General features: G+C 34.8%; 1 long non-coding RNA gene and 1 pseudogene across 1 annotated transcript; both read left to right on the plus strand.

Moving 5' to 3' along the window:
• The window catches only part of LOC133201110 (protein draper-like), a 255,372-nt pseudogene that overhangs the window by 78,644 nt on the left and 162,722 nt on the right, over window positions 1–14,006 (plus strand).
• On the plus strand, window positions 1,526–12,889 carry LOC133201119 (uncharacterized). The gene is made up of 3 exons (XR_009723048.1): window positions 1,526–1,610; window positions 4,221–4,386; window positions 12,733–12,889. It is a non-coding gene; the product is annotated as an uncharacterized LOC133201119 (long non-coding RNA).

Here is a 14,006-nt window from a genome sequence, read left to right on the forward strand (position 1 = left end):
TACTTGATAAATCTGGGTTGACATCTTTTTCATATTTTTGTATTCTAATATGTTATTGATAAATGTAACTCTTTTGTCTCAATAAGCTGTTTTTAAATTTCTTGTTTTCTACTGATACATAAAAAGAAAGAAAAAAATTAATATTCACTTTTATTTACAGATTGTGCCCTCCATAACTTACATGTATCCAAGTTTATAAAATTTTCTTAGCTCTTGAAGATCCCTGTTTTCTATTTGTTGTTGGGAGTTTGTTGTTACTAATTTATAAAGGAAAAAAAGTTATCGGGAAACAGCAAAAAAAGTATTGATTTCTCAGAAAAAGGTGGGGGGCAGCCCCCTTGCCCCCTTCCACTCACATCATGTGTTTATGTACAAATGTATAACTTGTACAAATAAGAACAAAATTTGATTATCAAGTTCAGTAAAATATACTCGAATGTATCATTCAAATTACTCTTTTGACATGTTCCCTTAAGTGTAAAGTCTGCAGTTCAAAGTCTGCATGTTGTCAGGTGTCTGAGATTCCGAAAATGTTCAAGAGTGGGAAAGGGCGCTATACCTCTTTGCATACTTCATAAAACAAGCGCCTATGAAAAGCACTACAGTAAAGCACAAACATGTTTAATGAATTGACGCTTACAATCCCAGTGACTTTAAATATATTATAAACTTAATACATATATGTAAAATAAATTATAACAAAGCATACTCATCTGTTTCTTACACTTTGATCAATATACATGTAAGCATGCTTCACTTTAGTTATAAATTTACATCTAAAGAAGGTATTTCCCCTTCAGAACAAGTTATAAAAAAGCTTAAAGTCAGCATGATGATAAATCACTTATGGAACAATGATAAATAATTAAGGATTTAAGATATTTATTTTTTTTATATACATGTGTTAGTATGGTAGTGTATGATACACAGCTTCTTTAATACTGGCTTGGGCTAGTGGGTTAAACTTGTACCTCAATTGCAAGGACTAACCTAGGGGGCGACTGAGGTGAAATAGTCGCTTTTGAGCTCCAAACTTCGCCTGATTTCTGCTTTTTCCTAGCCACAGTGCTCAGGTGAGCGATGTGGCCCCTGGGCCTCTTGTTTTTAAAAAGTTTAATAATGATCAATGTGTGCCACGCGCGTCAAGAAGTCTCCCCAGAAATTAAAACTTCTCCCTTATACATTTCTCTGAGGGAGAAGTGAAGTCTCCCTAAATTTTGGGTCTAGGTTGGTCCCTGAATTGATAGAACACTGGACTGACATGCCAGAGATGGGTTCAAATTCAGTCATTCAAAGACACAAAATTATGTCTCTAGACTAGTAGTGTTATAATCTTATATATAAATATTGCTTTTTTAAAGGGTAGAGGTGGGATGATATACTGATAAACCAATACATACCAATATTTTCTGCTAAGATACGGTTTATGATATATATGCATTGAAATATCAGTACGAAACGATACATGAACAACCTATCAAAAAATTGAAAATGGCCGCTTTTACCAAGTGAAGAGATGATATTGGTATTGTAAACGCTCTTTACAACTAATAAGTCATAGATAAGAGGGAAAACATTTTCACTCTTGAGCATCCTCGGAAGACGGTTAGGTACTGTACATAGAAAAGTTCAGTTTGTAAAGCATCAGAAAGTATCGTTTCCACAACAGTTAATATTATTAGTTAGTGTCCATCTGCACTAACAGCCAGTAACAAAGCATGGATTCTCAAATTTCATTAAAAAGAATTTGAAATTTTGAAACAAATTGGAAATTACCCTTACTGGAGAAATTGGGAAAATCAGCCGGGGTCTGAGGGCCACTGTCACTGGACAAGCCCTGCTGGGGGGCCCAATTTCAGCATTTTAATGACCAGTTAGAGTGCATAAAATAGCAAAGTAATCCATTTTTCACATAGTCTGAAAATTTTTATAAAAGAAAAAAAAAAATATTTGTGCTTTTCATTATTGTAAGGGGAATTTTGTACTCATCAAAAGGGGAAAATGGGGATATTAAGGGAAATTTTCTCTTGAGGAAAAATAAGTCCGAATATCGGTAGTAAATATGCCCTAGAATATTGTTTTGTAAATTTTTAGTCAAGGAAATTGATGAACTTCAAGTATCAGTTTCAAAGCACATTTGATTTGGTTTGTTTATTGTTTAACGTCCTTCTGGAGAATTTTTCACTCATATGGAGACGCCACCACTTGCCGGTGGAGAGCTGCAAATTTTGACCTATGCTTGGCACTCATTGCCATTGAGCAGTGAGGGATCTTTTTCGTGCCAGCACCTACTGCAACACGGGACCTTGGTTTATACGGTCTCATCTGAAGGACCGGTTTCCACGTCCCACAGTGGGATTCAAACCTGCGAAGTAAGGATCAACTCCTTACTCCGCGATTCTAGAGCAAACGCTCTAACCACTGTGCCACGTGGGCGACCACATTTGGTTTGATATAGAGTGATATAGAATCTTGATTTATTGTCAAGTAGACAAATATTGAAATAAAATACTAAATTTTTGTGTCACCTGCAGAGCAGAGCGGCACTAAGAGATCACTTTACCAGGTGTCTGTCTGTCCGTCTGTCACACCCTATATCTCAAGATCTGTAAGAGGTATGGATTTGATATTTTGCACATATATTGCTTGGCACTATGGCTTTTGTAAATTACCATGGTTACCGACCTCTTGACCTTTGACTTACTTTTCAAAATAGTTCATAGGGCTGATTTACAGCATATTTTTGACATTTAAAAGGTATTTCTGTGCCATTTAGCATGTGCACTGTTTGTTGTAACACAATGTGAAAAATACCAGCATTGCAATCCACTTGACCTTGACCTTTGACCTACTTTACAAAAAATACCTTGGGAGTTTAGGTTAACTTATGACTTTTGAAATTGAGAGACAGGATTTTGATATTTAGCATTTATACATGTTTATGAGCTCATGATACTGTAATTTGAATCTGTATGATATTCAGTTACCCACATAAACTTATATTTTAATAAAATACTATGCAAATACATCAGGACAAGGTATTCCACAATGGATCATGTTAAGACTGACAATTGCTGTAAAGATAGACTGAAATCTCTTTTGGAGGATTATTGGAAACATATTTAGCTCATGATAAGTACTTTGAAACTGTATGAAATTCAGTTAACTCACATGTAAATACAATGAAAATACATTGGGATCAGTATTCCACAATGGATTGGGTAGAGTGACAATTGCAGTAAGGACAGGCTGAAATCTGTTTTTGAGGATTAATTGTTGGAAATATGTATTAATAAAATGACAAAAAGATATTTCTAATAATTTCAGTTAGATTATTCATTTGAGGCCAGGGTTAAAGAACCATATATTCTTTGATTGTCAGATTCTATCGGAGTCTTATACTATCTGTGGGTGCAGTTTTTCTTTGCAGGAAAATGCATGAACTATCATGCTAAAAGTAAATAAAAAACTGACCAATTTTAGATCTTTTTTTCACCTTTAAGGAAGCTACAGAGTAGGCGACACATGTTCCTTTAAACACTCTAGTTTTAATTTTATAGTTTTCATATATATTTATTATAATATCGAGATATTTATCATATCATGTTATATGTATTGAGATACGTATTGTATCACAAGATCTACCTGTTTTGTCCCACCCCTTTAAGAATGTTTGCTTTTGATGAACTTTATTGCTTTGACGATGATCATTCATCTTTTTTGTACTGTTTTCGCTTTTCACGTTTTTTTTAAAAAATACATGACGTACTGGTATAACTTAAAGATTGTGACCCCTTGAACTTTTGAGATTTAAACCTTTTCTAAAAAAGAATTTGAAATATTGTTCATGTCAATAACAAATAAAGTTGCAGACTGGTGCAAATTTAAGTATCATGTACACCATGTACACAACAGGTCTTCCCGGTTCTTCTTTTCTTCTTCAATGAGTACCTGTATTATTCAATCCCAGATGTTGGACTTGATCACGCCCCTCCAGAAAAAGCAAAATGTCTTTTAAAACTATCTAAGTTGATGCAAAGATTACAAATTATATTTTATTTCTTAAGTGTGTCGAGACAGGGTTAGTTGTATTGAGAGCTCTGACAAATTATATTTGCTATTCGGGTCAAAAATCGGTGTTGAGTGATGTAGCTCATAGACTTTTCTTGTAATCATGGGTAAAAATATACACATATACTAATGAAAAACTATTATTGCAGATTTTGGAGTTTTCACAACAAGAGCAAACTTAAGGCAACTTTCTTCTTGAAAATGTTGGAGACTGAGACGCAGATGTTAACAGACAACTCTGCATGGAATTGGAGGATAAGAGTATATAACTGAATGCATTCTGTCTGGATTTCTGTATTGTAACAGAAGGCTTTGGTAAGTCAAGATAACTGTAAAAGATCATAAGTAAACAATTATCATTTTGAAATCTATGCTTCCATTACCATAAAAAAATATTCACTGACCTCATTTGCTGACCTCATGGTTATTCAGTCTTTGAAATGTACTTTTTTGTTTTCAATTGTAGGGGTGAAACGATACACCTCCTTCACGGTTCGATACGTATTGTATAATTTTGTCTCGGTTTGGTTATTTTCGATACGATACATTTTGATAGAAGGAAACAAATTCTACGTTGTTTTATGCTTTCTTTTTCTAAATCTAGTCACATATTTTACGAATTTTATTTGCAAATTGACTAGAAGAAATTGATTAAAATTATTTGACTGTCAAAAATTATTTTACATGCTATCACTCATCAAAAATTTACGTTTTCTATACTTATTTATTCTGAGTAACGTGTTATACCTTATGCCAAACCCGACTGAATAACGATCCCGACCGAAAAATGAACCGAACCGAAAATTAGAGATTTTGCACCGTGTATCAAACCGAGAAAAAATACCGCGGTGCATCGATACCGCGGTGAACCGTTTCACTCCTATTCAATTGATCTTACTTGAAAGGAAACTCAAATTAACTTTGTGCTAATTTTAGCCCTTTTTTTTCAAATGAAACCCTAAGTCACTCAGATAAACTATTTGCTATCTACTTTTGTCCATCCTTCTTTAACATTTGAATATTTTTAGCTTCTTCTCTGGAACCGATGAACCAATTTCAACCAATTTTAGCAAAGAATATCTAGTATGATGAAGGGGAACAAAAATTGTGAATTTCATTATCTCTGCCACCCCCTCCCTTTGGGCCTGAGGGATGGGGCTAAACCCATTAAAACTATTGCAATCTTTAAAAATCTTCTTTTTTTTTTACTCCTGGAAATCAAGTAGTTGAATTGCTGCCATGGTTGAATAAGCATTAAGCCCTCTATCAAAATTTTGAAATTCATTGCCCCAAGGTCAGGGGTTCCGGTGTAAGGGTGGCACTCCATTGATTAAATATGGTGAAAATGCATTATTTCTTTGAAAATATTCTTCTCTGCTCCTGGATATGAAGCAGACAGACTAAGTACAATGTTATGATGAGCACCTCTTCCAGAATTATTAATTTCATGACCCTTGGATAGAGGGTTCTAGTGTTAGGATGGGGCTTTAATGATAATTACATGTATAGTTTAAATGCATTAATTCTTTTGAAAATCTTCTTCTCTGTCTCTGATTATTAAGGGGAAAAAACTAAGTGCAGGTTATAATGAGCAAGGGTGCTTCTTCAAAAATTGTGAATTTCATAGCCCCCAGGATGAGAGGTTGAAGGGTGTGGTCTATGGATAATACAGGTATAGATTTCTTTGAAAATTTCTTTTCTGCTCCTGAGTATTGAAAACAATACTAAGTTCATGGTTATGATGAATAAAGTCGCCTTTTCCATAATTTTGAATTTTATTCCCCAAGGGGTCAGTAGTTTGGGTGTTAGGGCAGGGCCCTATTGGTTATATAGTGAAAATGCATTATTTCTCTGAAAATCTTCCTTCTTTGATCATGTGCATCAGGTTACCAATCTTACTACTTACAGTACCGACCAGACACAACCTAACACCAGAGCGAACCCAAAGCGCACCCCGGGTTCGCTTTCTGGGTTCGCTACGGGTCCGCTTTCAGAAATTTTGGGTGCGCTCTGGGTTCGCTTCGGGTTCGCTCTGCGTTCGCTCGGGGTCAGCTCTGGGTCCGCTAGAGCGAACCCGGCGTTCGCTTTCTGGGTTCGCTTTACGCACTCATGCGAGAAGCGGACCCCGCTTTAATCTTGCCGCCAGTAAGCTCCGCCCTTGTTTATTCCAAATACGGCAGTGAAATCGATCATTGTTGTTTTTGTGGCGATCGATACAAGTGCGTGTGCAGTGGCTGCAATGTTATTGTTGACAACATACACGAACGATCACGTTTTACACAAAATGGTTAAAAATATTTAGGAGTGGATATTTAAAAAAAAAACAACATAAAACTTATTAATAGATATTTTAGATTAAAAATATTTACTGCTGCAATTAATCGACTTGGATAACTGAAAAAAAAATTATAGAAAAAAATATTTTTGAAACTACATGTAAATAAGATTTAATAGGTATTTTAGATTACAAATAATTATTAATGTAATTCTCCGACTTAGAATTTTTTTTTTATCTTTTTCATACGTAAAAATGTAATTTATGATCGAATGCAGCATGTCCTATCATATGATATAGGTTGACTGTGAGTTTTGATTCTATTGGATTTTATAATATGCAGTATGGGGGTAAAAATTTTTTTTTAAAGTGGCCTAAATAATGAATGAATACTTATATTCATCTTTCCATTTATGAATTCAAAAATCAGCATTTTTTTTAAAATTCATTCATCTACAGAAATTGAAATAATAATAAGTATCAGGGATAAAAAGTAACCCCGACAATCATGTCGTGTACATTTGTCGACTAATTATTTATGTAAGTATTGGGAATTAATAATTTTTTGTAAAAATGTACATTTCTGATGTATTGGTATAAAAATATCATGACCACAATAAGCAGTTAACGTGACCCATCATCAGAGAAAAAAAATCGTTAAACATCTTAAATACGCTTTATCATTTAAAGTTACGCTATTTATAAGAATACAATACTGTACGACTTATTATATTGCTTATTTACTACCGATAATTAGTTCGTTCAATAATGTACATGTAAATCGCGCGTTGTTTTTTTTTTCTTTTTATTTCAGTTAATAATAATAAAAAAAAACAACAAGGTAAATCAAGCTTTACATTATTTTTTTTGTAAAAGATAAATCAAAATAATACCATAGTAGTTTACGATTGGACATACTGTACATGTACATTTATGCTGTTTTTCATCTATTTATTTACTTTTTATTATATATTTATTTATTTATTTATTTTTACTTTTTTTCAATTAAGATTAATAATTTTGATGTTTATCTGGATTTAAACAAAAATGTAAATTAGAATTATAAAAATAAAATAATTGAATGAAAGCACGTACATATACATACTCTTGTGCAGTATCTTGAGATAATGAAATGTTATAATTTGTCAAAATACTTTTTTTTTTCAGTAACAATTGTGATAACCATTATTTTCTTTTATACATTAAAGAACTTTTTGTCTGATAAATTTACGCAATATAGATAAATGGATTTTAAAATTAAAAAATAAAGAAAATAAATGTGTGAATATAACATGCTACCTAGATATTAATTTATAAATATAAATATTTTTTAATCGTGTTAATAATAATTTCATACTGTACATAAACACGCTTTGCTTGTAGAATGTTTTATTTACATCGAATGACAAACTGGCATGCTGATCGGTCGACGCGCTGATTGGTTAACACGTCTTATCGCTAATCCTGATTGACAGATCAGTTACGCAACACCGAACGCGCGTTCGCTTTCTGGGTTCGCTACTGAATTTGGGGTTCGCTTTCGGCGTTCGCTCTGGGTCCGCTGCGGGTTCGCTCGGGGTGCGCTCCGGGTTCGCTCGGGGTCCGCTATAGCGAACCCCAAGCGAACCCAGGCAGCGAACCCGGGGTGCGCTTTGGGTTCGCTTTCTGTTAGGTTGTGTCTGGTCGGTACTGTAGTTATGATGAGTAAGAGTGCCTCTTTTAAAATTGTGAATATCATGGCCACTTGTTCTGGTGCTAAGGCATGGTTCTATTGAATATACACTGAAAATGCATTAATTTTTTGAAAATCTTTCTTGCTTCTGGGTATAAAGCAGATAAACTGAGCCCATGGTTATATTAATCAAGGGTACCTCTTCCAGATTTGTGAAATTTGGGTCAGCAGCTCTTATGTTTGAAGATGGGGTGGTCTATTGAATTTGTATAGTGAAAATTCTTTAATATTTTTGAAAATCTTTTCTTCTCCTGGGTATTAAATAGACAGACTATAAAATGGCAAAGTGCCTCTTCCTGAGTTCCAAAATTATGAATATCATGGCCCCAGGGTCAGTTTTTTTCTCTTTCTCTTGTCCTTAGATTTAGTTTTGCTCAAATCATGACCCCTGGGGGCTGGGTAGGGCAGGACCACAATGGGAAATCAAAGTTTTACAGAGGAATATATTGCAAAAGATCTTTAAACATCTTCTTCTTGAGAACAGCAAATACCATGAGTAGTCATATTCATATGGGAGCATCCTCAGGTAGCACAGATTTAAGTTTGTTCAAATTGTGAAACCCTGAGGTAACAGTTGAGTGGGGCCACAATTTTGGATCAAAGATTTACATAGAAAAACATAGGAAAAACCTACAAATAAAAATGAGCTGTTCAAGAAAATAAAGCCTTGGTTAGTCATATTCATATGGTTGCATCTTCAGATAGATTCAAGTTTGTTTTTTTAATCATGATCCCTTGGGGTATAGAAATGGTGTAAAAAACCTATGCAGAGTGTTTAAATGCCTTTTAAAATTAATTCTGATGTAGAATTTTTTTTTTACTTATCAATCAGACATTGATCTGTATAATACACTGTAGTGTACATACTGATGCATCAGTTGAAAAAAGTCTTCTCTCAGTATGTCATTTTTAGCTCACCTGAGCTGAAAGCTCAAGTGAGCTTTCCTGATCACCTGTTGTCCATCTGTCCGTCTGTGAACTTTTCACATTTTCAACTTCTTCTCAAGAACCACTGGGCCAATTTAACCAAAATTGGTACAAAGCATCCTTGGGTGAAGGGGAGTTTAAATTGTGAAAATAACTGACCAAGCCCCCTTCCAAGGGGAGATAATTAAGAGAAGACAAAAATAGGGTGGGTCATTAAAAAATCTTCTCAAGAACCACTGAACCAGAAAAAAAACAAAACTTATGTGGAAGCATCCTTGGGTAGTGTAGATTCAAAATTGTTCAAATCATGACCCCCGGGGGTAGGGCGGGGCAACAATAGGGAATCCAATTTTTACATTGAAATATGTAGAAAATATCTTTAAAAATCTTCTTCTCAAGAACCACTTTGCCAGAAAAGCTGAAACTTATGTGGAAGCATCCATGGGTAGTGTAGATTCTAAATTATACAGATCATGACCCCCAGGGGTAGGGTGGGGCCACAAAAATGAATCCAAGTTTTACATTGAAATATGTAGAAAATTTCTTTAAAAATCTTCTTTTCAAGAATCACTTGCACAGAAAAGTTGAAACGTATGTGGAAGCATCCTGGAGTAGTGTAAATTCTAAATTGTTCAAATCATGACCCCCAGGGATAGAACGGGGCCACAAAAGGGAATCTAAGTTTTACATTGAAATATGTAGAAAATATCTTTAAAAATCTTATTTTCAAGAACCAATGGGCAAAAAAGCTGATTCTAAATTGTTCAAATCATGACCCCTTGGGGTAGGGCGGGGCCACAATAGGTATTACAAGGGGGAAAATCAGATGAAGAAAAGCAAGGCCAAAATTACTCAGGTCAGCATTGTGGCCCATGGGCCTCTTATTAATTTTACCCTAAAAAATAAGCACTATTTATATGATGTTACCCATTGCACAATATGTTGTTAATGATGAGAATGATGAGGGTAACATTACTACTGACTTGTTAAATGCATTAATAAATTCCAAGGGTTTCATGATTCAGTCATTCAGAACAGATCACTTTAACCTCCGACTTACTTCAGCCAAAATTCTTTGTGAAGATATAACCATGTTGATAAATATTGAATTATCAGAAAATTTTACAATATGTACTAATAAATGATTGATTATAATTGAGAGTAATCAATTGGTTTAAGTTAAATCCATCAATGATTGAATTAACACCTATACCCCTATGATTTATAACTTTTACCTCTCTTTAATCTACTTTTCAGTCTATGCGAAAGACATCAGACCGTCGAACCTGACCGATGTGCAGTGCTTCTGGCCTTATGTGTCAATTTTTACACCGGACCGGAATGTCTGATGTCTCAGTGTCCGGTTTTGAGCTTAACTATTTCGACGCAGTCATTTAAATGTTTTTTTTTATTAGTAAAAACTGTTGTACAATTCCAAATACGTAATTAAATGTCACTAAAACTGCATGGACTCTACAGAATAATGTGGGAGTGATCCCTGGTAAAAGAAAAGCTGTTAGGCCTACTCAAGAGGTTTTTTGGTCTGACAAAATTTGGTTCAGTCCTTTGTATTCATTGCATTAATTAAAAATTACACAGGACTGAATGTCCAGTGTGGTCCAAAAAACTTTCGCATAGACTGACTTATAAGTTCTGAATTGAAAACAGTTTTATGCAAGAAACAAGATGTGTTTGTGAAACACTGATGCCCCCGTATGGCAGGTTATGGCGAAGGTTAAAGTTTCTTCAAATGCAAGTCAAAATCCAGTCCAAAAGATAAGAAATGTTGATACCCAAAGAAAGATCTTGTGTCGAGGAATACACCTATGAAATTTGAAAGACCTAGATACAACTGTTCAGAAGTTATGGCGAAGGTTAAAGTTTTTTGAATAAAAGTCAAACATCAAGGTCAAGGTCAAAGTGGTTGGTATCCAAAGGGAGAACTTGTCACAAGGATTACATATGTGAAGTATGAAAGCCCTAGCACCAACCATTCAAAAGTTATGGCCAAGGTTAAAGTTTTTCAAAAGTAGGTCAAACTCCTAGGTCAAGGTCAAAAGGTCAAAGTGGTTGGTATTCAAAGGAAGGTCTTGTCACAAGGATTACATATGTGAAGTATGAAACCCTAGCTCCAACCATTCAAAAGTTATGGCCAAGGTTAAAGTTTTTCAAAAGTAGGTCAAACTCCTAGGTCAAGGTCAAAGGGTCAAAGTGGTTGATATCCAGAGGAAGGTCTTCTCACAAGGAATACACATGTGAAGTATGAAACCCTAAGCACCAACTGTTCAAAAGTTATGGCCAAGGTTAAAGTTTTTCAAAAGTAGGTCAAACTCCAAGGTCTGGGTCAAAAGGTCAGAGTTGTTGATATCCAAAGGAAGGCCTTGTCACAAAGAATACACATGTGAAGTTTGAAACCCCAAGCACCAACTGTTCAGAAGTTATGGCTAAGGTTAAAGTCTCATAAAATTTTGCAAAAGTAGGTCAAACTCCAAGGTCAAGGTCAAAAGGTCAAATATGATGGTACCAAAAGAAAGGTCTTGTCACAAGGAATACACATGTGAAATATGAAAGTCATAGCTCCAACCAATCAAAAGTTATGGGCAAGGTTAAAGTTGACAACAGACAGACAGACAAACGGACAAACAGACAAACAGACAAACAGATAAACAGACAAACAGACAGACAGGACAAAAACAATATACCCCCGGGATCTTTCGATCCGGGGGCATAAAAATAAAAATTTGCAATAAAATTCTAATTTAAATCTAGTTAAGGAAAACTCTCTATGCAGCATATCAAACATGTTCAATGTGCATTGATTTAGAGGACTTAATTATGAATATTATTTAGTTTCAGTACATTTATATTATGATTGATTCTTTAAATTTTAGATTTGGTAGATATTTATTGAAAAAAATAATTTTTATCTTTTATGTAAATCTATAGTAAAATAATGCATTGCTCCAAAAGCCAGTAGTGATAAATATTCCTCACAAGTCAAAAGTGATAAATATTCCCCACAAGTCAACAATGATAATAAATATTCCCCACAAGCCAACAATGATAAATATTCCCCACATGTCAACAATGATAAATAGTCATAAATATTCCCCATAAGTCAACAGTGATAAATATTCCCCCCAAGTCAACAGTGATAAAAAGTGAAAAATATTCCCCACAAGTCAGCAGCACAGATACTTATGGATAGGACCCCCCCCCCCCCCCTTAGGACTTGGACTTTTTTTCAGAAATTATATTTATTACACTTATTTATCATGTGTACCATTGGAATAAATCTGTAAAACCCTAGAATAATCATTCCACACAAAAAATACCCCACTATACATTATAAGAGAGAAAGGTATGCCTCTTTCTGTTTACATTGTTCCCCCTGCTGGTCTTTCTGGGTTTAAAAACATTTATTGGATGTATGGTGGTCGAAAGTGTTAAAGTAGCCCCCCCCCCCCAATTTTTTTGGAGTTATTAAATTGTATGTTACAAAGCAAGCAAAGATGCAGTATTATTGGAGCTAGATTAGGTCACATTATGAGGTCACAATTTTTCATGGGGATAAAAAAGTTTCTGAAGAACAGCAGAGCTTAAATGACTCAAGTGAGCACTGTTGTACATTTGACATCTTTTAGAGCATCTTTATATTTAAGATTAGACTTAAGTTTATAGGAAGCTATTGATTTTAAGTTGAGTTGACTTCTTTTTCTCTTTGAAGATAATCAAGACAATCAAGAATTGGAGTGGCTAAGAATCAGATGGAGACCAAATGTCAGTTCACATGGAATACCAGGGTTTGCAAAGGAGGACATTGGAACTGGCTTAAGTATTCAAATTTCTGATGGCAGTTGATGACAGAAGATGTCATACTTAGGGAAACATTAAATTAAATTACTTTGAATGGTAAGACTTGGTTATTATACCCTGTAAAGTTCAGTATATAAACAAGATATACTGTAAACCAACTTTGACTTGCCTGCAAGAAAGATCTGTAATTTTCGCAACCTTCATTACTTCTCATTACAAACCAATCATAAGTTGTGACAGTGTATTATGGTAGAATGTTTCCTTCACTGCAAAAATTAATGCTTACTGTTGCAGATGGATTTCAAGGTAAAGAATCCTGAATAAAAATTGTCGGGAATAATAGTTGGTTTACAGAATACATGATTGTGCAGTTGAACATAGGTATTTTGAACACTGATATCTCGAATACAGTGGATATGTGTGTAATTTTTAAGTCCCAATCACTTATTAGTCCCCTACCGGTGAAACCGGAGGGGACTATAGGTTTCCTCTGAGTCTGTCCGTCCGTCTGTCTGTCTGTCTGTCCGTCTGTCTGTCTGTCCCTCTGTCTGTCTGTCAGTCTGTCCCACTTGGTTTTCCGCACTTTTTTCCTAAACGCTTGCAGATATTGAGCTGATTTTTGGTAGGTGAGTGTATCTTAATCAGTTACAGATCAAGTTTGCATTTCGTTCCGCTTCACTGATTTTTGACGGAATTACGGCCTTTTCAATTTTTACGGGTTTTCCGCAATTTTCTTCTAAACGCTTGTAGATATTGAGCTGATTTTTGGTATGTGGCTTTACCTTGATTAGTTATAGATCAAGTTTGCATTTCGTCCCGCTTCATTAATTTTTGACGGAATTATGGCATTTTCAATTCTTAACGGGAACGGAACCAGATTACACTTGCCGGTAGGGGACTAGTATTGCTAACGCAATACTCTCAGAATGCTTGTTATATTTAATAAGTATTTAACCCTTAACATCTTGAATCCTCCCGATATCTCCAAGTTTTTCCACAGTTCCAATGATAGTTCGAGATAACAGGGTTTGAGTATCAGGGTTTGACATTTATTTTAACAAGTACTATACATGTCAGGCTACCTTCCTTAATTTTTAATAACCATAAAATCACTTGCCCTGACCAAACTTCTTTTAATTGCTTATTAATCACCTACTGGTGAAACCGGAGGGGACTATAGGTTTC

Source organism: Saccostrea echinata, unplaced genomic scaffold, assembly GCF_033153115.1.
Source record: "Saccostrea echinata isolate AGI-Se365-2 ecotype Australia unplaced genomic scaffold, CSIRO_AGI_Sech_v1 ptg000042l, whole genome shotgun sequence".
NCBI classification, from domain to species: domain Eukaryota; kingdom Metazoa; phylum Mollusca; class Bivalvia; order Ostreida; family Ostreidae; genus Saccostrea; species Saccostrea echinata.